Here is a 24,539-nt window from a genome sequence, read left to right as displayed (position 1 = left end):
TGGTAGCACCATTACATGGGTCAATGATCGGGAACGAGTGGTCGGGATCATCAGGGTGAAAAGTCCCCTAGAGATATTGAGAAACTGAGGATTGGAGCATGTTCGAACCTTTCCTCTCTGTTTAATACATACACACACCTGTTCTGTGTGTTGCACCCTGGTGTGGGCATAATACTAATGCACCTCTCGTTCTGTGTATACAGCTCTTGTGCAAACTTTCTCTACTTCTGACAACCATTCCAGACCATGCACAATCCCTGTGACTGTGATTTATTTATGTGACTTGCTTTCCATCAGTATCCTTCACCCCCTGCACCGAGCATGGTTCTGTTTAGACAGGGCGTCTCTGTATACCCTGCTTTGTGTTCATACAAACAGCGGCACGCTCCATCATGTGCCCCTCGCCTCTCCTCACCTTTTAACCCTTCCATAATAATCTAGGTAATCAAAGCTCTTTTCGAAAGCATTTAGCGGCTTCCTGTATTCTGAATGTACCTTTGTCAGACCACCCAGAATTGTCCTTCTGGGCAGGTATATTTAGTAGCACATTGTCTAACTGCACCCAGCTGGATGAAAGTGCCTAGCTGAAATGTGCACCAACCTCGCCGGTATGACGAGGCCTTCACATGACTTGGGCCAAGCGCTCTCTGTACTGCAGTATTACATCAAGCAAACCAGTTTCTTCAAACTGGCTTCTGTCCATTGTCAACACAATAAATCCTCAGCCGATCGATGACCTGCCCACCTCAGAGTGCAGAAAAAATCTCAGGACAATCATATCCCAAGCCAGATGCCATTTGTTCAAAGGAAACCAGAGCGATATAGATTAGGTCTTTATAGAAAATGTGCCGTGTAATATCCGTTCCATGTGTGCTACTTGGAAAATAAATGGAAGTCAGTCTATCCAATCATTTTTAAGATGGCCTTCAAGGGGTTGGTTTGGGCAGGACCCCCCCTCCTTCTGGTCAGACCTGCAAAGAGAAGCATACTTATCTGCTGCCCGCTGTTGGGTCCCAGCTCCTTCATTGCCTGGGCCCCGTGGCCTTGTCAGGACCTCCACTGTCAACATCCACCTTGACAGCGCTGCAGCCAATGTAACCTGCCCAACTTGCGTCATGTCAATTGTTCACGTGACTCAAGGGGGCTAGGTCACTGCTGCGGCCAGTCATTGGCTGCAGCAGTGTCAAAGTAGATGTTGACAGCGGGGGACCTGAATGAGGCAGCAGTAGCCAGACTATTGGGAATTAGGACCCAGCAGCGGGAAGCAAGTAAGTATGCCTTCTTTTTGTAGATCTGGTCAGGAGGAAGGCTCTTTTCCACAGGTCAACAATCAAACACTGATCAGCTTGTCAGATGATTGGATCTTTCATCTGCTCACTTATCGACGGCACATCTCCTTGGAACAGAATGTTCTGCCGACAATATTGTTAATGACTGGACACACAGAGGTTCGGAAGTATGAATGATTGTTTATGAGGCCATTTGTTGGGGCGATAACCTGCTCATGTAAAAGGTCCTTAAACAAGTGCCAATCAACTTACTCTATCATTGATTGGCCACACATGTGGCAATCTGCCCATGTAAAAGGACCCACAAGATGTCAGTGGGACGGAAGTATCTTTTAACCAAAATACATTTTCCCTGACTCCCCCCCAGGTAGGATAAGTGGCTGTAAAGGGTATGTGGAACCTCATGAGGAAGGATGGGTTTAAAATCCAACCTCTGTCACCATAGAGAGACCTTGGAGTAGTCCAACTATGCCCTTATACATTTAGAATTTAACAGATAGAGTAGGTTTTATGAAATCATAGGCATCTTCCCAAAATATGTAAAGTGTTGGGTTTTTCAGACAGATGCTCTTCTTTTTCATGTTGTCTAGATATTATCTTAGGTATTCTGTGTTTGGTGACCTCTTGTCTTGTGCTTAGCAGTATATCTGCAGGAGTAATCACCACAGGAAGGAGCCAAAGGGGGCCCCTATTTGGTATTGGTGGACATCACTACATACCAGCCTGGACAGGAGAAAATGGTGCTTGTTTGACCCCAATCTACGATGCATGATCTTTGTTGTCTACATGCAGAACCTCAGGTTGTGCACCCCTGCTCTATGGTATGTATGACCAGATAGCTGCCTTGAAGACTGACATTCTACAAACAGCGTTTAGAAGACTAACCTGATAGCTGTTTAAGGGCGGTCATACACATTCAATAGCTGTTCGGCTGACAACTATCTCTCTCGACTCCCTCCCAGCTCCACCATACACATAAAGCCGTTAGGCTCGGAGAGCAGCAGAAGAGATCAGAGAGACACAGGAGACAACCCCCAGCAAGATTAAACTAATTCTATTTGAAGATTGGAAAGTTCTTGAATTATTAGAAACTGGAATGTAGGTCATAGACAGACTGCCTTAAGATGCCTCATGTATATTGTTATCAGCACCACTAAATATCTCCATAAATTAGGATTGTTGGCTGCAAAAATGTAGGGGTGGCATGAACATCTTCTGCATGTAAGTCTTCTGTCTAATTAATGGTCTTATTATACAATCTACCCCTAACATCGGTAAGTTGTCACCATGGTGCCAGGGTATATGTACCGGTTATGGCCATGTTTAAATCGGCATTACTAACCAGTATATATAGTGCCAACTCAAATGCAGGCATTCTAGAGTTATTTTGTCAGGTATTTATTCTTGCATACCAGCGCCACATAATGCATGTCAGCGCAACATGTCGCGATCGTGTGGCGGCATCTGCACATATTTAGCAATTCTCTCCACCACCTCTTTGTTGGTAATCCGGTCATTTAGTCTAGTATGATGTTCCTTCGCTATGGCAAGTTTTGGCCGCATTATACTCACTTCTACAATTATTGATCTTTATCCCCGGGACCCAGCGCTCTATTGAGTGACAGGAGGAGAGGCGTGCTCTATGCCCCCTCGTCCGATTGGACGGACTGTCCGGTAGCTCCACCCATGAGGAGACGTGGCTATCTGCATTTAATCAGTGGCTACGGCCGTCCTAGTGCCGGAGGCTACGCATCGCTGCACGCTCATCATCAGTAGCGTGCAGCATCTATCTTCTGTCTAATTAATAAGATTTTGAACTTGTCACCAGGACTGGTGTAAGGTATTGTACATTTCCCCAGTCAAATTTGTGACTGATTATTCGGACATTAGGGTAGTGACTGAAGTTCTTTGCTCGGGGCCTAAATAACTAAATAACCTAAATAAATGTGGACTTCATATGAGTACCAAGAGGTCCACGTAATATTTCCCTACCCCCTGAAATAAAGGAAGCCTTATTTAACAGAACAGATACGGCATACAGGCTGCTGTTGTAGATGGCTTTGAGGAGTTAAAGATATTATCATTTCTTTTATGTTCTTTCTTGGTTATGGTTTGTGAAACAAAGGGTAAAATAATATTTGCTTTGCATCATAAGGAAAGGTCTATCAGGTGCTATCATAGAAAACAAATCATGGCCAAGTACTGGAGAGGACCTTGGACTCTTCACATTACATGAGTCATACAGGAGGCTGTTGTTGGATCCTGCCCACATGAACAATGATGGAGTAGGAAAGTTCAGTGACTATGACACAGTTCACCTGATGTTTGCTTTCTAAGTGCGCTTGACTAAGATCAGAACAACCATTGTATTCTTCCCTCAGGACGTAGAAGAGAAATAATAGACAGACCTTGCATATTCTTGTAGATAGCTGCTCAGTGTGGAGGCCTAACTTGAAGTCCCTGAGCCCCGGTGGAAGATGTGTAATGGACCATGCTTGTCCATGCATAGAAAAAAAGGGGGTCAGTCAGCACATCCCAATGCTCAGGTGCACGTTGCTATGGCTGAAAACACAAAGAAAAAATACAATGCAACAGCACTCTGCAAACCAAATAAAGTACAAAAAAGTATTCTAATGCTAATGCTATGCTTATTAAGTAAATTTGAGATTCTTGGCAAATACATTTTGTACAAAATTATTTGGGCCCGTCTGCCACACGTCAAGGCGATCTCTGTAAGATGGGAACCTAACACTAAATTCTACCTGTTATGTGACATGACCATACCATAAAATTCAGGGAGTGTAGATTCCACATGCATGCTGGGCCCACCTTAATTTTTGTCATTTTTGGTGCCAAAATGGTCTCCATTAAATCCAGGTAATGCAGGTACCAACATGCATGCCGAGCCCACTCCACGCCTCTCCTGGTGCCAGATGGCCCCAACGAATGCAATGAGAGTCCACCCTATACCTCTCCTGGTGCCAAAAGGCTTCCAGTGAGTGAGGGAGAGCAGGCTAAGCTCAAGGCTAGGTCTACACGACGACATGTGTCGCGCGACAGATAGGGCACAACTACACTGCAACATTTGTCGCGCAACATTTTGTCGCACCAATGTTGCGCGACAATTTTTATAATGGTAGTCTATGGTGTCGCAAAGCGACATGTAACATGCTGCGACTGCGACGTGACAGTCGCAGAAAAATCCATCTCGCAGTGCGACACCATTGACTATCATTATAAAAATTGACGTGCGACATTGGTGCGACAAAATGTCGCGCAACAAATATCGTCGTGTAGACCTAGCCTATACTCACACTAATTAAAATTAGCCTATGGGACAGACAGGCTGGTCAGGAGTACATGACTGAAGAGTCAGCCACACCTCCGGTACAAACTGCAAAGAAAAAAAGGGGGTCAGTCAGCACATCCCAATGCTCAGGTGCACGTTGCTATGGCTGATAACACAAAGAAAAAAATACAATGCAACAGCACTCTGCAAACCAAATAAAGTAAAAAAAAAAGTATTCTAATGCTATGCTTATTAAGTAAATTTGAGATTCTTGGCAAATACATTTTGTACAAAATTATTTGGGCCCGTCTGCCGCACGTCAAGGCGATCTCTGTAAGACGGGAACTTAACCTTAAATTCTACCTGTTATATGCCATGACGGCTACCATAAAATTCAGGGAGTGTAGGGTCCACAAGCATGCTGGGCCCACCTTAATTTTTGTCATTTTTGCAGTTTGTACCGGAAGTGTGGCTGACTTCCGTCGTGCACTCCTGACCAGCCTGTCTGCCCCATACACTGAATTTAATTAGTGTAAGTATAAAGCTTAGCCTGCTCTCCCTCACTCACTGAAAGCCTTTTGGCACCAGGAGGGGTATAGGGTGGACTCTCATTGCATTCGTTGGGGCCATCTGGCACCAGGAGTGGTGTGGAGTGGGCCCGGCATGCATGTTGGTACCTGCATTCCCTGGATTTAATGGAGGCCATTTTGGCACCAAAAATGACAAAAATTAAGGTGGGCCCCAACATGCATGTGGAACCTACACTCCCTGAATTTTATGGTAGCCGTCATGGCACATAACAGGTAGAATTTAGTGTTAGGTTCCCGTCTTACAGAGATCACCTTGACGTGTGGCAGACGGGCCCAAATAATTTTGTACAAAATGTATTTGCCAAGAATCTCAAATTTACTTAATAAGCATAGCATTAGCATTAAAATACTTTTTTTGTACTTTATTTGGTTTGCAGAGTGCTGTTGCATTGTATTTTTTTCTTTGTCCATGCATAGTCAAGCTCGGAAAGAGTAAGGCTTGGCCAATATGTTATCAGTCCAACTGAGTCACATGCTTCTGAAAACGTGGTACAGAGGTGCTCCTTGGGGCTACTGTTAGATTTAGGTGGCCCCATTCCTCATGGGTGGTGTGAACTTGCACAGGGCTCTCCAAAAACAAATCCGTAATATCAGACATGGAAGGTAGAACGGACCCGTAGGAGGGGGGTCTTCAGATAGGTTTTTGCTCTAATGCCCCTATGTGTATATCTACTTTTCACATATGCAGTTGATAAGCCTAGGTTGTTCTCCATAGTATAGGAATCCAGAATAGGGTTGTGCAGTTTGTGTACTCGCCCAGGACCCTATGCCAGAAAGCTGTCTGACATGCTTCAGGTAAAAATTCAAGGACAAGATCTCTGAAGGCAATATATTTAACAGTAGTCTGCTTTTTATGTTCTCACTTGTTGCATTGCTTAAATTCTTTATGCAATCAGTAAAATATACATAGTTACTGAATACTTATATATAGGGCGAGACAGCTTTCTGTACACAGCACCCAGGCCTGTGCTATAGGTTGTGTGCAGTGATCTGCAAGCACTGGACTGTGACATACCAGGACAAAGTGCAGAGCTGTCAATCATTATATAACTCCACCCACATTGAGCTGCACACATTAAAAACGATGGGCACAGCACCGCAGTGGGCAGCACAGAATACGTTTTGGTGCAGCATTTCTCGCTCAGAAATATTGTTAAAGGTATTGTCTTTTTTTTGTTTTTTGCAGTCCACAGGTTGTGTGTGATATTGCAGCTTCCACCCTTTCAGCCCAATGTCGCTGATTTGCAAGACCATACACAACCCATGGGTAAGGTGTGGCGCTGTTTCTGGAAGAAAGGAACCATGTTTTTATATTCCTGGATGACCCCTTTGACCCGTGTAATGTTATCAGGGGGAATCACAATCAGACCTATGAGACACATGACAATCTTGACTTCAACACACGTCGCGCGACCAAAGATCACTGTGTAGCAATGCAGCCATTGAACTGAATGGGAACACGGCCTGATTCACAAGTTGCCACGACCCCAGAAAAGCAAAAAAATTAAATTAAAATAAAAAAAATCAAACATTTGAGTTGTGACCACATTCAGTTCAATGGCTGTATTGCTATGTAGCCATCTTTGGATGTGCAACGCGTTTTGTGGCCAAGATCACCATGTAGCCCCAGCTGAAATGATATGTTGGCCACGTGGGGACAAAATGGTGTATCAACAGGATCAGACAGTAGTGTCCACGTTTATAGTTGCATGAAAAGATGGGACGCAGCTCAGACTAGCCCTATCCCTCTTTATGGGTTGTCTGACCCTTCAGATGGAATCCCTTTTTTCCCAATCACAATCAAGGGGGATAACAGCTGTGTGTTATGGTGTCCACCTCTTCAACAAGATACGGGAGGAGAAGGAGGAGTAGAAAGCTTCTGTCTTGGGATGGTGGGGTTTGGTGGCATCAATCTGTACCAACAGGGGGTCCCAATGTTGTCTTTGCTATGGGGCATGGGTCACCTTGTGGCTGGAAGCACCTATTATGTTGATCTGTATGGCGCAGGCACATGGCCCTCCACATATGCTGTTCATGCCTGGGTCTGAGACCCTCAGGAGAGAAGACCTATATGCTATGTATAGCACGGCTCCTCAATTATATTATTATATGCCTGACACCGCTTCCTAAACCCCCCGAGGCGTACGGTCTTCTGGAGAGGGTCCTCAGAGCTCTGTTTGCTCACTTCCCAGTGTCTGCAGGATGTTATTGTGATGGGGGCATGACCAAGGAAACTAGCAGAGACCCTGATGGTCCCCTGGAGGGGTCATCTTACAGACCCTCCTTTGATTAGCACTGATGTTTGTTGCCCTCCTGCTTCGGTCAGTGGGTTGTTCACGTGAACTCCTCCTGATGACCAGATCACATGCAGGTTCTCCTAACAATAGACCTATCATGAGTTCTCTGGAACTTCCTGCATTGGTTAATGGAAAGAGCAGCGGGTCATTAAATGTGTGATCTCATCTCATTGCCACATACGGAGTTATTTTCATAAACCTGTTCACCCTGTGCATGATGGGAGTTCTACTCCCTCCAGTGTACTGTGTCGCCAGTCAGGCTAATGCTTACTTAAGCTAGTTCCTATTAAGTTAATGTATCACCAATGCAAAGAGGATGTCGTCATGTGTTGTCTGAAACAGATTTCTGGAGAATTCAGCCTGCCCGGCCAATAGTGACGAGAAACATTAGTGTGTATGCCGAAAATAGGCAAAATATACTCAAAAAAACTACCCTAGGTTGTTTCACCCGACAACTCTCTGTCTCCTGAAACCTCCAAACACATTGACATTCAGTTTGGCCGAGCCTGAAAGTGTTTCCAGCGGGAGATAAATGCAACCCACATGATCCTCCTCTCCCCTGACATCTTCCCATACATGTTAGATCGGCCGTTCCCGCCAAAAACGGTCGGTTCGGCTGACAGTACACTAACATGTAGGGGTGTTAAGCCTCATTCAAGAATTCATACACCTTAGTTGGGCGATTCTAATTCTTCCTGATGCTCCTTTACACATGCATGCTTGCCAGGAGTAAAGGTGCTCATATACTTGAGCATTCGGCCGATAGCTATCTCCCCTGACTCCCCCATACAAATGCATACACAATTTGGCTGAGCGTGTATGTGCTTTTAAAGGCGAGAGAGGAGAAAGCTGCTGCCGGACACCTCTGGTGGCAGCCAAACTGCCGGGAGAACAAAAGGATCCCCTATATACATCTTATTAACCCTGGCTATGCATCCTGTATCCTGGTTATAGTGGTTGGTAAAGGGCCCATTCCCTTTAACTCATATGGTTCCAAATCTCTCCCAGTCCAGAGACCAGTATAAGGGAATTGACTTTCTTTTTTGCATTTTCTTTTTTGGCTCAGTCAAGTCACATCCCCCTCCACAGTAAGAGGACACGGGAAGAGGAACTTAGACCCTGAGATCAAGGGAGGTTATAGATGGAGTGGGTCAATGACATAGAGATGAACCCCGTTAAAATAAATGGTCTTTCTGTTCCAACAGGAAAAGCTTGCCTTTGAAAACACATGGAGAATAGGTATGGAGCCAACTGCCAAGCTTCCTCCTTTACGTGGAGAATGGACGTGTTATGGGAAGGACTCCTAAACGTGGGATCCGAAAAACCTCAGCTCAGGGTTTACGTCTGGGAGAAACGAGGATCCAACAGGATGGGTTTTTCTGGCTGAAGCTGATAGCTATTGGAAGAATGATAATTCATTGTACAATGTATATGGCCAAACAGAGGTTTCTGCTGATCACCCACCATTACCATCTCCACCGTAGGATCAAAGCACACAAAGCAAACATCTGCTTGCAGTCTTGCAAGGAAAACATATGTCTATATCTTCCTAATGCCCACAGCTTGGCTCCATACCTCCTCTCCAGGCAAGCATTTTAGGAGTGACTACTTACATCTGGCGGTGCATGGGCATGGTCACATGCTCTGCTGAAGCCAATAACTGGCTTCAGCAGTGGTGGCCACAAGCAGCATGTCACTGCTGAAGCCAGTTATTGGCTACAGCTGAGCATGTGACCATGCCCACACCCTGCCAGATGTAAATGGACGCAGCGGGGAGCAGGTAAGTATGAATCTTCTGTTTCAGGAGGCAGGCTGCGGGCATCAGATAAAATGTACCGTAATTATTAGCGGAAAACACCTTTGATGCAAAAAGATCAGTGGGAGAAGGTTCCTTCTGCAGCAAGCTGCCTCCCAGCCAGAGATTGATCTGATCTGTAAGGTGATCCTATTTAATGTGTTGTCCACAGAATAGAGAATAGGTGGGGTCCGACCACGCGGATCACGACCAATCACGTGAACAAGTTCTCAGAATGAATGGAATAACGCTTGCCTATCTCTGATGGTTCCATACAGACTACATGGTCGGTTCCCCAACGATCAGACACCTAACTGCAATCCTATAGATGGGGGGGGGGGACTATTTTGAGATGATAAATGAGGGATCCCACATCTAACAGCAGCTACAGAATATCTCTCACCCCGAAGGACCCCTCATGCATAACATGTCAGTGCTTTCTTTGGGAACTGCTCGATGCTTTACTTCCCCCACTGCAGCGATATTGAACGCTTGTTTTCAGGTTCCTCCACAGATTACATTACCTTATAATTTTAGGAAGGTCCTAGCAGCATCTTATTGTATGGGGACCTTTAGAACAAGAAGGCCCTGTCTGAAGCAGAGAACCTCTAAATCTAAGATCATTATGGATAGAGGTCTCTTTTACTTTTTGAGAATGCTTCACCCCATCCATGGTATACTAAGTATGAGCCATATACTGTAATACATGATCCCAGATCACTGTACCTGACTGTGATGTAGGACACATTTTTCGTGAAGTCAACTGTGCTTATAGCATTCCATTTGTCCATTTGTATGATTGATGATAATCCCTATATTGGGTTTTAGTGGCTGGACTGTGTTCAGACTTGTCATACCGCTAACTGTATAAATGCCATGTTTATACAGTGTACGGTTGTCTCTCACCGTCACTTGACTTGGCCTCAAACTTGCCTTACCGTTACTGCTATGCATATCGTTCAGGTCCTATACACACAGATGATAGTAAGTGAGACATCTAGTTGAAGTCAGTATTGAAGGGTCTAAACTTCCCCATTGGCACGGCTCACAGATTTCTGTTACAGGGAATCTAACACAGCCTTCTTACCACAGCACCATTGATCTTAAAGGGGTTCTCCAGGAATGAAGAAAATGATAATACGTAAAAAATTACTTTATTATAAATATATTCCCAAATACCTTTCATTAGTTATAATGTCTCGTTTTGTCTAGGGAGAAATAATTAGGAGAAACAAAATGGCCGCCGCCCTGTTAGTGCACATAAAACCTGTCCTAATCACACAGATGGACAAGTTACTTCACAACACTGAGAGAAAGAGCTGCCTCATCCTCCTCTCTGCTCTGCCTGTCAGGGATTATGATCCTGACTACAGTTTAATATGATATTTAGCTGAATCTTTGTGGGAATGGAGCTCATCAGGAGACGTGAAGTACAGAGAGGACAGACTGTGGTAATGGAGACTGCATACAAGTGCTGCTGCTTATTAGCCACCTCTGCTCATGAACTCCGTTCCTACAGAGATTCAGCTAAAGATCTTATCATCTGTATTCAGAATAATAACCCCTGACAAGCAGAGAGGAGGATGAGGCAACTCTTTAGCTCAGTGTTGTGAAGTAACTCGTCCTGCTGTGTGATTAGGACAGGTTTTGTGTGTACTGATAGGACGGCGGCCATTTTATTTCTTCTAATGACTGCTCCCTAGACAAAACGAGCCATTATAACTAATGTAAGGTATTTGGGAATATATTAATAATGAAGTAATATTTAGGTATTTTCATTTTTTTAATTCCCGGAGAACCCCTTTAATGGTCTATTTCTTGCCATTTTCCAGTAAGAGAAAACAATGAGCGGTGACAGAGTTGTACGCACTTCCATTATGGAGATCAACCATGGTTCCAAAGTTCCAGACTTTACAAATGTGGTTTTCTCTTAAAAGGGTATTCTGCTCATGTGAAGTCATCCCCTATCCATGTAATAGATGATAACCATTAAATCAGCGTAGATTCAGCCACTGTGACCCTTATCGATCAGAAGAACTGGCTTGAGCTTGTATTCTCTTCTTTGTTCTCTGGGCTGGTTATATGGGGTGGTATATTAATCAGTTGCCTATGGACCTGTTTTTTTTTATGGAGTACTTAAAGGGGTTATTCCATGACTAATGTAAAAACTGAAAATCAGACATCATATAGGACATGACAATCTCTTTCTAACAAAGCTAGAACCAGCCCTGTACCTCACATGGATCCAGAGATCTACACATTCATTGTTCTGCTAGATTTATATCAAGCTGGCAGCCCAAGGGGAGTGTCCTCTCTGCTACAGCTCAGGAGGCGTGTCCATGCTCACCCTATCACAGCTCAGGAGGCGTGTCTCAGCTCTCCCTATCACAGCTCAGGGGGCGTGTCTCAGCTCTCCCTATCACAGCTCAGGGGGCGTGTCTCAGCTCTCCCTATCACAGCTCAGGAGGCAGCTAAAGGATGAAACTGAGCATGTGCGGCCATCTCAGTGAGCAGGTCAAAGAAATAAGAAAAAAAAACAAAGAGTAGGTAACAAAGCTATACAGATACATTTTATTGAATAACTCAGTGGCTATGCTAAATTTTTTATTATATGCAATTACAAAAGTATTCAGATCCAGGAGCTGGTTTGAAAACGGCAGATAATTTTTCGGATGGGAACCTTTGGAGTAAACTATAACAGTCGGTATTATGTACTGTTAGCACTACATCATGGTATTATTTTGGAATTGAGTAGTACGATTTGACACTATGTGGCAGTATTATGGCTATATTATTTAAGCACTGCATGTCATTTAAGCACTAATAGGGGGTATTATGTGGGTGGTATATGGCAGTATTTTATCTGTTATCACTTTATGGTCTATGAGGATTAGTTATGTTATCAGGTGGCTTAGGCTGATGGCCTTTATTGTGATTTGTTGAAAGTCTTCTGTGTGTAATAAAATGCCGCCTTTATCTGATCTATCCTTACTTCTCCTGATTATCTCCTGAGGCCTTCACCTTTCAGTATGTGATTGTCATGACACTCTATTTACTGCAGTTACCCACGAAAAGCTGTAAGATTCATAAAATTGTTGTCATTTTCTATAAAGGAAGGTGTCGTTAACAATAGACTTTCATTTCCAGGAATAGTTTGGGGCAAACCAGAAAATTCACAATACAATTTCTATTACTCGTTAAACTGAGATTTTGGGTGTTTTTGTTGGAACTGCTAGGCCTAACAAACAGTTAGACATTCGTCGGATGTGACCTAAGCACCTGAGATGTTTCATATCTCTTCTCTATACGCCAACTTTTATTTTTCCGTTTAATGGCCCTTTAAGTGTTAAACTCGGCGCAGGGTAATGGAATAATAATAATTCAACTTGTTGTCACTTCTGTTTAGCAAAAAAAAAAATAGCGAGATGATTCCAGTAAATGTTCTCGCAGCTCACTTGGCAGGACGTATCCTCTGGCAGATAAGCGGCTGTTTTGCAGTGACCTCATGTAGTCCTGCAGTGGTCAGTGACTGGTGGAGAGAGCCGGGGACACATCTCCATTGTCTCTACTGACACGTTCTCCCAACCCCCCTCAGGCAGAGATGTGCTGGCACACGACCGCTCCGGAGATTTAGGGATGGGTTCAGGATATGCGTCATAATATTTTATTTTCCAAGCACAGTATGTCACCCTGTTACCAGTCCTTGCATATCTTCCATAGGATCCCGTGATGAGTGTGGTATACAAATTCTGGAAAGAGTTGCTGATCTCATGGGTGAATACTTGCACTTATTTTTTTACAAGATCAAGAAGACCAATGTGATGGTCATGATCTCATAGCTCTTTTTGACCATAGATGGGTACAAACCTCACCTAACACAGATGGTGGGGAACCATGCACCCATCCTCAGATCTCAGCCTATTTGTCACCTAGTCTATGAAGAATTGCTCAGGTCATCCTCAGCATTAGACTGTAGTTTCTTGGGCCCACCAGAGGAGATGATTCTGAGGGTACACCATCTGTCTGTACAGAATATGTCCATCATTGTAGACACAAAATATATCATCAAAAAGTTAATGTGTCAAAATTACAAGTGATTGGTTTTGAAATCTTCAGGTGGGATTGTCTGAAACGATGTTAGCCAGTTGTATTGGGGGTCCATTGTTACACTTCAACATTGAAATTGCGAAAGTTGTGAAATTATGGAAGGATCAGAGGATCACTAGACATGTTAATGATATGCAAATGATAACAAAATGGAAATAAAATATTCAAAGCATCTCAATTTATTCAGTATCAAGTATGAGTGCCAATGCGCAAAAATACATGTACTTACACCCCTTGGCATGCTATCACTGAGGTTATTAATGGTTGTGTGAGGAATGTTCTGCCACACTGAATGCACTTGGGCACACAAATCATCAAGATCCGCTGCTGGAAGCTCCCTTTGCAATTGCCGACCAATGACGTCTAAGAGATGCTGCAGGCCATGGTAGCATATTTAGGCCACACAGGCTGCTCACAGTATCACGAGAAACTTGCGGCCTGGCATTGTCCTGTTAAAAAATGGCTCTTGGGACACTTTGGAGAAATGGCTGTACCACTGGTTCAACAACCAAATCAATGTAATGCCAAGCAGTTAGTGTGCCTGAAATTAAGACTAGAGTGTTCTAGCTAAAGTACATAAGGCCACCCCACACCTTAATCCCAGGAGTAGGACAGGTGTGACGGTCCCTTGTGAAGGGCTCTTAATGGTATTGACCGCGTGGTCTTCAGACCAATCTCTAGCTATCATTGCATCTGAGGCTCATCGCTGAACCAGATAGACCTCCATTCCAGCCTCCATTGCCGTTTCGCTGTGCTGTTAACATGATAGCCTTTGAGAGCGGTGGAGTGAGGTCAATGGAACACATGTAGCTGGATGTCTGGCTTGTAGTCCAATGTCATGCAGATGCCTTCTGATGGTTTGTGTAGACACTGTTTGCTGCCCTAGGCTTGGGATGTAAAATCCAATTTCACTTGCAGTACAGAATGGATTACTACGCGCCAATCTTTTAATTAGACGATCTGGCTGTGTAGAGGTTCACCTCTGTGCACCTCTTGCTGTCAAACCAGTTCGTCATTGTCCTCCCAACCACCAGGACACACAACGTTGAACAGTGCTGACATCTCAGCCTAGGTGCATAACAATCTGCAGGGGTGATAAACCAATGTCTCTCGGTTCATGTATTCTGTTGCTCTTTGTTTGTGACAAGTAGCGATAACTGTCACATCGACACGAACAGGAGGCATTGCACAATCATCACAAACGACTTGATTCAATTTTTAAAGTTTTATGTGGCTAAATACTTTGCTTTCAATCTGGCTTTTATGCTGCTCCCACATGCCACAGATTGGAGCTAGCTGTTTGAAAATGTGGATCATCTGCAAATCTTAGTGACACCTGCTACTTCCTAGATCTGTGTAACCTTACGGCTTCTCCTTCTTGTTGTTGCAGTTTTATTTCAGAACTTGGATGCCCACCAAAGGAGCCGCTGGTGCCCTGGTAGGACGGTTGGACTCTGGTCATCATCTAGAGATTTCTAATGTGTATAATATTATAGCAATTATCACAACTTTTCTACATCACCCCAACTGAGAAATTGGGTCAAAAAACGATATGTACTCAGCAGTCAAAGTAATTATGATAATGAGTTTATTCTTCATTGATTGATTTCCACAATGCTCCACCACAAGGATCATTTTGAGGAACTTGAGTGTTTTGGTCAATCATTTTGGCATTTAAGTTCCAGCTCTTTAACCTTCACCAATCATATCTCCTAATGTCTCCATGTTATTTCAGAAAATAAAGGAGGAGATTATGGTCACTACTGATGTTCTGAGGAGGTCACATTTTCTGGCGCATTACCTTGGTGCCATGAGTGTCTGAAAGACGTCCTTTCACGTGATTTCTCTGTCGGGACGCCTTATGATGTTGGTATTGACAATAACCATAACGTTCTCTATAATACTGAATATCTAGGTATCTAGAGAACCTGGAACACTTTGTGTATCAATAAAGTACTTCAAGCCATGACATGAAGATTCAAACATCTGGACCTTTTCCCATTTGCTATGGAATTGACTGACGTCATATCAGCCTTGGAACATAATTCCAGTTTTACAAGATTGCATTCCATGCCGTTCAAGGTACAGAGGTCCAAATATCTGAAACTTAGCCAAAAGTCATAGCTAGGCCTTCTTTCACCCTGTGCAGATATTCAATTTACTTTCCTGGTCCTGTATTCAAGTACCCTGGCCAAGGAGATGTGGTATGCTGGTGTGACCCCCCCACCAGCACCCACCACCTCAGACACATGTAACCCCAACAATGGCATAGCTACAGGGGGTGCCTCATTCAACCCGGAGGCCTCAAAAGCCCCTCTGCAAAATAAGAAGACACCAGTATTAGTATGTGGGAACCATGTTACAAATGTTGCATTAGGACCCAAAAGCTTCAGGTTATACCTCTGCCTACTCCCCAGCTATACCCATGCATTGGCCTTCTAATGCAGCAAGCATTCAAATTTAGTGTCTATACTATATAGAATGAACCACGGCATTCACGAATTGATGAATTAGTGTATCTTTGCTTTATTAGTTATTCCAGCAGTATGCATAAGGCAAACACTAGTGTTTTGGTCCATCTCCGACCATGGTCACGGCCAATAGGAACATATGCGTCATGGAGGGACCACTGGCACCAGGGATAGTCGAAAACACTAGTGTCGATTTGTAAAATTCATGGTTCAGTCTAAATGTGGATTAATTCCTAACACTTAGCACCTACTTACCAAAGTGCCAACCAGAACTTAGAATTAGTGTCTATATACTATCTGTGAGGGCTGTGTGCAGAATCTCCAGTGTATCCTTTGAGATCCAGCTTCATACTGCTGTCCCCTGCCTCCTGCTTGTAAGACAGGGAAAATCCTATCACAAGCGTGAGGTAGGGAAGACAGGCTGAAGCGGATCACATAGACTCTGCAGTCTGAGTTAGGGAGAAGATCTATGTCACTCATCTATCACTTGCTGCCCTCAGAGCAGAGCAAGTGCAATGTGATGAGTGAGACTCCACCACTCAGTCTCTGCAAAGCCAGAGGCATCATGTGAAATTAAGGGAACCGTATGAGAAGGGAAGAAGGAACCAAGATGGCAGAGAACTCATAAATACACTGAAGCAGGCATACACAACAGCCTATATATTATTTTTAATAAAAGCCTATACCACAGGCAAAAGAAAATGCTGAATTGCATGGAGTTTGTATGTTCTCCTAGTGTTAGCGCTGGTTTTCTCCGATTTCCTCCCATACTCCAAAAATATTTAAATAGGCAGATTGACTTCCTACGAAATTGACCCTAGTGTGCACAGTGTATTGGGGTTGAGCACCTATATGGCAGACACTAACTTCCCAAGGAGTCGCCCCAACCACATATCTATCCCTGCGCTTTGAGTCCCTGTGGAAAAAAACGCATTTCCAATGTATGTCATTGAGTGCTTAAAGGGCTTGTCTAACATCAGCAAATGGCATATAGAGAAAGTTAATACAGGGCACTTACTAATGTATTGCTTCCTTCACTGGCTGGATTCATTTTTCAATCACATTATACACAGCTTGTTTCCATGGTTACAACCACCCTGCAATCCAGCAGCGGTGGCCGTGCTTGCACACTGTCGGAAAAAATTCTGTCCTATGCGCACTCCCATGGTCCTACCTACCGGAGAGACTGACACTTTTCCCTATAGTGTGTAACCATGACAACAAGCAGCGTATAATGTGATGCAAAAATGAATCCAGTCAGCAAAGGAGGCAACCACAATACATTAGTAAGTATTAACTTTTTCTACATGATAAATGCTATTTACTGAAGTGAGACAATCCCTTTAAAGGGCTATCCAAATTCTAAAAGATCCCACCTAATGCCCAGGACCCTGGTATGAATTATACTTACCTGCTCCCCAGCACCCACGTCGCTCCGGATCCCTGCACGGCCGCCGCTGCATCTCCCAGTCGATGGCGGAGCACCCAATAGCAGGCCGCAATGTTGTGATCCAAGCGACTGGGAGATGCAGCGGTGGCTGCGCAGGGATCCGGTGCCGGGAAGCAGGTAAGTATAATCCACGGGCATTAGGGGGGATATTTTAGAACTAGGATAACCCCTTTAAGGCTAGTTTCAACCTTGCGTTCATTGGATCCGGCCTAGCTGGATACTGCTGTTCACCACCAGACCCCATTGGCTATAATGGCATCCATCCGTCAGCTGGACACAAACCGCCAGATTCTAGTAAATTGGGTTCACCGGTGAACACTGGGTCGGATCCGCTAGTGAATGGCAGTATCCATCTAGGCAGAATCCGGTGAACTCCGGCAGGTTGTTCTCTGCCAGAACAGCCTGCCTGATCCGATAAACACAGGTTTGAAACTAGCCTTAATAAAGGAGCATGCCGTGTCCAGTTATCGCTTTATTAACCCAATTCCGTATGAAATGACACTGAATATTCTTATACCGTCAATGCGTAAGGAGTTGTTAAAATTACTGGAAACAGCTGAGTGACCTTTGCCCAGAGATTTCTCGGGAAGTCCCTGGCTTTCTCCTTATCGCAGGCGGTTCTTTTTATTTTCAAAGTCGGCAATGAGTGGGGGAGGGGAAATATCAAGTTTCTGTTGTCAAACTTTATCAACTACGTCATCCTCTTATCTTATGCGATTCATAAAATAGTCTTGGCAGCAGACAACAGCAGTTTTTTTTATTCCTGGGATTAGATAATACCCTGGTACTGACCAAACATTGATGCAATGCAGATGGACATCCCCTTTAAAGGCCCCCCCTCAATGATTGAACCGTAAATGCCCCCCCTCAAGGGTGCACTTCCTTCTGCGCTGTAATTAAGAGATTTCTCAAGATCTAAGTTACTTGTCTAACGACAGCCTATGTTTCCTCCCATAGATGATGGCTTCCTGAGCTCCCCATTTGTCTTCCTATAAATAGATCTACTAATTAAGAATTAGAGGAATACATTAACCCGCTGGCCTTTTATTAATGATGTCATGGTCCGTCTCCATGGTGCGGTGCCAAATCCTGGCAAAAAATACGTCCGAGCGGAGAGACGGCAATGCTATATATAGTCTTATAAACAGTCAATTAACATTGCTTCATCAGGACAGGTAAAAGACAGACAATACTGTGCTAAGATACACTGCCAACTCTGCTACATCATGGGTGGTCTAGTGCACATACAGCACTACTATGGCATTTATGTATGTACACACAGCCCTGCACCTCACAGGCATTATACATATACAGCTCTACTATATCATTCATGTATACACGCCTCTAACCCTGCTACTCTATGAGATTTGGATTAATCCCCACATCAATCCCCACATTTGGTGTCGGATGCGGGAAAACGCAGTGAGGCTGGCCTGAAGGCCGGAAAGTTTTAGTTTTTCCCCGGGCGTATGTCTTTTATCGAGCCGGCAAGGTTACGACCCGTATCCCCTGACAAAATGGAGGCGGTCGTGAAAGCCCTCGTGGAGGCTAACTTGCAGCAGCGGGAGGCAAACAAGCAGCAGCAGGAAACCAACCAGCTGCTATTACAGCATGTGATGGCATTACAAGTGGCAGGAGCGTCCCAGAACGTCCACGATGCCCGGAAAGCTGTTCGTGCGGCGATCCCTAAGATGACCCAATCGGACGACGCTGAGACGTATCTGGCGGTGTTCGAAAAGGTGGCCGTGCGGGAGAAGTTACCCCGAGACAAATGGGCTGATGTCATCGCTCCGTTCCTGGCGTCTGGACCCCAGCAGGTGTTTTTCGACCTACCAGCTGACCAAGCGGCCGACTACCTGACTGTAGAAGGTGAGATTCTGGCAAGACTGGGGGTGAATGTATTGGTCCGGGCCCAGCGAGTGCATCAGTGGGAATTTAACCCGGCTAAACCATCTGCTGCACCGGCTGCAAAAATGGCTGCAGCCTGACGTACTGAGTCCCACTTCTATGCTGGACCGCCTGTTGGCGGATGTGTTCTGTAGGGCTTTGCCGTACCCTCTCCAGCACTGGATCGGCCAGGTGTTTCCTGGTAATGCCCTAGAGATGATCGACCTGGTGGAGCGCTATGAGGCCACCAGAAATCTGCAGGGGGGTTCTTTAGGGAGGGGGCCAGTCAAACCCCGGAAATCTCCACCCCAGGCCCGGCGGCTGGTGCCAGCCAAACCCGCCCGGGACGTACCCCCTGCAGACCCAGCCCCGGTGGTCTGCTGGCGGTGTCACGAGCCTGGACACATAAGGGCCGACTGTCTCCATCGGGGTGAACCCATGGACACTAACTTTGGCTACCACCCCTCAATGTATGCCAGGAGGCTGTGTGCATCCGGTAACCCCGAGACAATAGACAATAGTCACCTGTGCCAGGTGCAAGTGGGAGATACCCTGGCAGTGGCGCTGCTGGACTCAGGGAGCCTGGTTGCCCATGGTAAGAGCTGCCCTGGTGCAGACTGCCGAGTATACTGGCTGAAAAGTAGGCGTAGTGTGCAACCATGGAGACTTAAAGGACTATCCTACTGCCCTGGTGCCATGGTGGCCGGCATGTGGACTCATGAGGTGGCCGTCGCCACAAAGTTGCACTATGAACTAATAATTGGGATAGACAGATGTGACCCCAGCAGAGTGGCCCGGCTCAGGGGGGAGACCAGAACCCTGGGAACCTGAGTCCGAAGGGCCAGCGGTAGGGGTGACCGCCACTTTGTTGGAAGAGGGGGAGACAACACCACTAAGTGTGATGGTGGGAGACGTGGAGGACTTGCCGCCGGGTCTGGAGTTGGCAAACCTCAACGTCTCCGGAAATAACTTTGGCACAGCACCAGGACCCGACTCTATCTCGAGCGTGGGAAAATGTGGTAGTAGTCGAGGGTCAGCCGCAACAACCGGAGGCCGGGTCTATGTTCCCCCATTTTGTGGTTCAACAGGAGATAGATGCCGTACTGAGTAAATCAACTTTGGGGTGAGCATATTGAACAGCTGGTGGTGCCCAAGGCGTATCGCAAGCTCGTGTTGGAGTTAGCCCACCAACATGTTCTTGGGGGACACCCAGGCCAGCAGAAGACACAGGACCGGATTCTACAGCGGTTCTACTAGCCCAGTGTGTTCAGAGAGGTGGAAGAGTATTGCAAGTCTTGCCCAACTTGTCAGATAACCAGCCCCCAGCCACATTTCTGTAGTCCCCTGGTCCCTCTCCCGATTATTGAGGTTCCATTCGAGCGGATCGCTATGGATCGCATAGGCCCACAACCGAAGTCCACTAGAGGGCACCAACACATCTTAGTCGTCCTCGACTACGCCACTCGGTACCCAGAAGCGGTGCCGCTGCGTCATACATCAGCCAAACTCATAGCTAAGGAGTTAATGGAGATGTTTTCTCGAGTGGGTCTGCCTAAGGAGGTTCTGACTGACCAAGGGACCCCATTTATGTCCAAAATCATGAGGGAACTCTGTAAATTGCTCCACATGAAACAGCTACGGACGTCCGTGTATCATCCGCAAACGGATGGCCTGATAGAGAGGTTTAATCAAACACTAAAAAATATGTTAAAAGGAGTGGTGTCTAAGGATGGGAGGGACTGGGACCTTCTTCTGCCCTTTCTCATGTTCGCAGTGCAAGAAGTGCCCCAGGCCTCTACTGGTTTCTCGCCCTTCGAACTGCTATACGGCAGACACCCTCGTGGTCTGTTGGACGTCGCCAAAGAGGCGTGGGAACAACAACCCACACCGCACAAAAGTGTTGTTGAGTACGTTACCCAGATGCAGGGACGGATGGAAACAGTGTTACCTCTGGTTAGGGAGCATATGGAGGCAGCACAGCGAGCCCAGAGTAGGGTCTATAATAGGCAGGCTCGGGTCCGGAACTTTAACCTGGATGATCGGGTGTTGGTTCTGGTATCGACCGTAGACAGTAAGTTCCTAGCTAGGTGGCAGGGGCCCTACGAGGTACTTAAAAAAATTGGAGAGGTAGATTACAAGGTACACCAGCCAGGGAGGCGGAAGCCGGAGCAGGTGTACCATGTGAATCTGCTCAAACCCTGGTAAGATGGGGAAACCTGTACACGGAAGACAGCCCACGTCCAGGGTTACTAGGGGAAGCGGTTTCGGCCCCTCTGTCTGAAGCAAGGGAAGCGGCTGCCACAGTGAAGATTGCTGACAGCCCCTCCTCTAAACAGGCTCAGGAAGCCAGGGAGTTCATTAGTCGGAACACGAATGTGTTCTCGGACCTCCCTGGACGCACGTTCATAATCCAGCATGACATTGTCACTGAGCCTCAGGCAAAAGTCCGGTTAAAACCATACCGGGTACCCGAGGACCGGCAACAAGCCATCGCGGTGGAAGGCAGCTAATGCTCCAGCTAGATGTCATCGAGGAATGAAAAAGTGAATGGGCCAGTCCGATAGTCTTAATACCCAAGCCGGACGGGACATTACAGTTCTGTAACGATTTCCGCAAACTGAATGAGGTGTCCAAGTTTGACGCGTATCCCATGCCCAGAGTAGATGAGCTTATTGAGAAATTAGGCCAAGCCCAGTATTTTTCTGTGTTGGACCTCACCAAAGGGTACTGGCAGGTATCCTTGACGGAGGCTGCCAAGGAAAAAACGGCTTTTATCACGCCAGAGGTACAAGGTATTACCCTATTGTGCTAATGTCAGCAGAACATGACTGTATGACTTATATCTCCCTGCCTGCTGCCGATCGCGCTAAATGACTTTTATAATATGCAAATGAGCCTCTAGGTGCTAGTGGGGCGTCGCTGCAGCACCTAGAGGCTCCGTCCTCTCACTGTTTGGCACGCCCTTGTAAAGGTGATTGACATCCTCGGTCTCCTCTGTGCCCCGCAAATCCCACGCCTGTGCTGTTCATTTTAGTATTAGGCGCAGGCGCAGTGAGTGAAGGACGCTCGCCTGCTGCCATCCTTCACTCACTGTGCCTGCGCCTAATACTAAAATGGACGGCGCGGGATTTGCGGGGCACTGAGGAGACCGAGGATGTCAATCACCTTTACAAGGGCGTGCCAAACGCTGAGAGGACGGAGCCTCTAGGTGCTGCAGCGACGCCCCACTAGCACCTAGAGGCTCATTTGCATATTATAAAAGTCATTATTTAGCGCGATCGGCAGTAGGCAGGGAGATATAAGTCATACAGTCATGTTCTGCCGACATTAGCACATCACTAATGTCAGCCAGCTACATAACGATTTTTATGATGACAGAAACCCTTTAAGGATGGGTGTGATAGGAAGACTCCAGTGGTTAGTAATGGTTATGGGTGAGGTGGGTTTGGGTTAAGCACACAGGTGATGAGGTGAGATCAATGGTGGTCAAGAGGTCGGTTTTGGGGAGAAGCAGTGGGCAGATGTGAGCAGGGGTTACAGGGACTATAGGTTCAGGTTTTTCTCTAATGTTTTTGATGTTGTTTAAGGGCTCTTTCACACCTGCGTTATTGTCTTCCGGCATAGAGTTCCGTCGTCGGGGCTCTATGCCGGAAGAATCCTGATCAGGATTATCCTAATGCATTCTGAATGGAGAGAAATCCGTTCAGGATGCATCAGGATGTCTTCAGTTCCGGAACGGAACGTTTTTTGGCCGGAGAAAATACCGCAGCATGCTGCGCTTTTTGCTCCGGCCAAAAATCCGGAACACTTGCCGCAAGGCCGGATCCGGAATTAATGCCCATTGAAAGGCATTGATCCGGATCCGGCCTTAAGCTAAACGTCGTTTCGGCGCATTGCCGCATCCGACATTTAGCTTTTTCAGAGTGGTTACCATGGCTGCCGGGACGCTAAAGTCCTGGCAGCCATGGTAAAGTGTAGTGGGGAGCGGGGAGCAGTGTACTTACCGTCCGTGCGGCTCCCCGGGCGCTCCAGAGTGACGTCAGGGCGCCCCAAGCTCATGGATCATGTGATCACATGGATCACGTCATCCATGCGCATGGGGCGCTCTGACGTCATTCTGGAGCGCCCGGGGAGCCGCACGGACGGTAAGTATACCGCTCCCCCGCTCCCCACTACTACTATGGCAACCAGGACTTTAATAGCGTCCTGGGTGCCATAGTAACACTGAACGCATTTGGAAGACGGTTCCGTCTTCAAATGCTTTCAGTACACTTGCGTTTTTCCGGATCCGGAGTGTAATTCCGGCAAGTGGAGTACACGACGGATCCGGACAACGCAAGTGTGAAAGAGGCCTTAGAAATACAGGTGAAACTCGAAAAATTTGAATATCGTGCAAAGTTCATTTATTTCAGTAATGCAACTTAAAAGGTGAAACTAACATATGAGATAGACCCATTACAGGCAAAGCGAGATATTTCAAGCCATTATTTGTTACAATTTGGATGATTATGGCTTACAGTTTATGAAACCCCAAAGTCACAATTTTGAGGTCCCCTTTGCTCAGGGGGTATGGATTAATGAGCTGACTAGAGTGTGACACTTTGAGCCTAGAATATTGAACCTTTTCGCAAAATTCTAATTTTAAGTTGCATTACTGAAATAAATGAACTTTTGCACGATATTCTAATTTTTCGAGTTTTACCTGTATGTGTCGAGGTCCTCAGCCGAGATGAGAGATATGGTTGGCATGTACATACAAAACTACACTGGGAAGACAGAACACATACAACTACTCCATAATATACGGTATACACAAAGTCCTGACCTCGTAACATACTGCACAGCTACACCAAAAGGCTTTGTTCGTATCATGTTTGATCTATACGTTGGGAATATTCCTCGACATATCCAACATATGTTGGCCACACTGTGAAAAGAATGTCTACCACCTCTTATTTGTTAAGCCGTGGTCCACTGTCAGCTGCACTCTCCTATACCGTAAATAAAAAAAGGTATGCAGGAGCGTAGCACCGACAGAAGTCAAAGGAACCCTCTTTTGGTCTCTGTCAAATGAATGAGGGCCTGCGGTTACATTTGGTACATGTGCAGGAACTATCCCAGCTCATATGCCAAATGTGTAGGCCAGAACGTAGTGTGCACATGGCCTAACACGTATAAACTTGACGTTCTTCCATGTGCAACCCACAGCATTCATATCATACTACCGGTAGGTTTGAACCAACGCTGTTATATGCAATCACGACTTAGGACATGGGTGCTCTTGCACTTTTACCCCTCAGCGCACATGTTGTTCTATACGTTAAACTAAATCCTAGAAACTAAACAGAGTATTCTGCAGTTGCA

General features: G+C 45.8%; 1 long non-coding RNA gene across 1 annotated transcript; it reads left to right on the top strand.

Annotated features, from left to right (window-relative positions):
* Positions 1 to 1,188: 1,188 nt before the first annotated feature.
* On the top strand, positions 1,189 to 15,116 carry LOC120977981. The gene is made up of 3 exons (XR_005774022.1): positions 1,189 to 1,268; positions 1,932 to 2,110; positions 14,758 to 15,116. It is a non-coding gene; the product is annotated as an uncharacterized LOC120977981 (long non-coding RNA).
* Positions 15,117 to 24,539: the final 9,423 nt, after the last annotated feature.

The sequence above is a fragment of the Bufo bufo genome, chromosome 8 (genome assembly GCF_905171765.1).
Source record: "Bufo bufo chromosome 8, aBufBuf1.1, whole genome shotgun sequence".
Lineage (NCBI taxonomy): Eukaryota > Metazoa > Chordata > Amphibia > Anura > Bufonidae > Bufo > Bufo bufo.
Note: the sequence above shows the minus strand (reverse complement) of the source record. Positions and strands in the feature narration are given on the sequence as shown.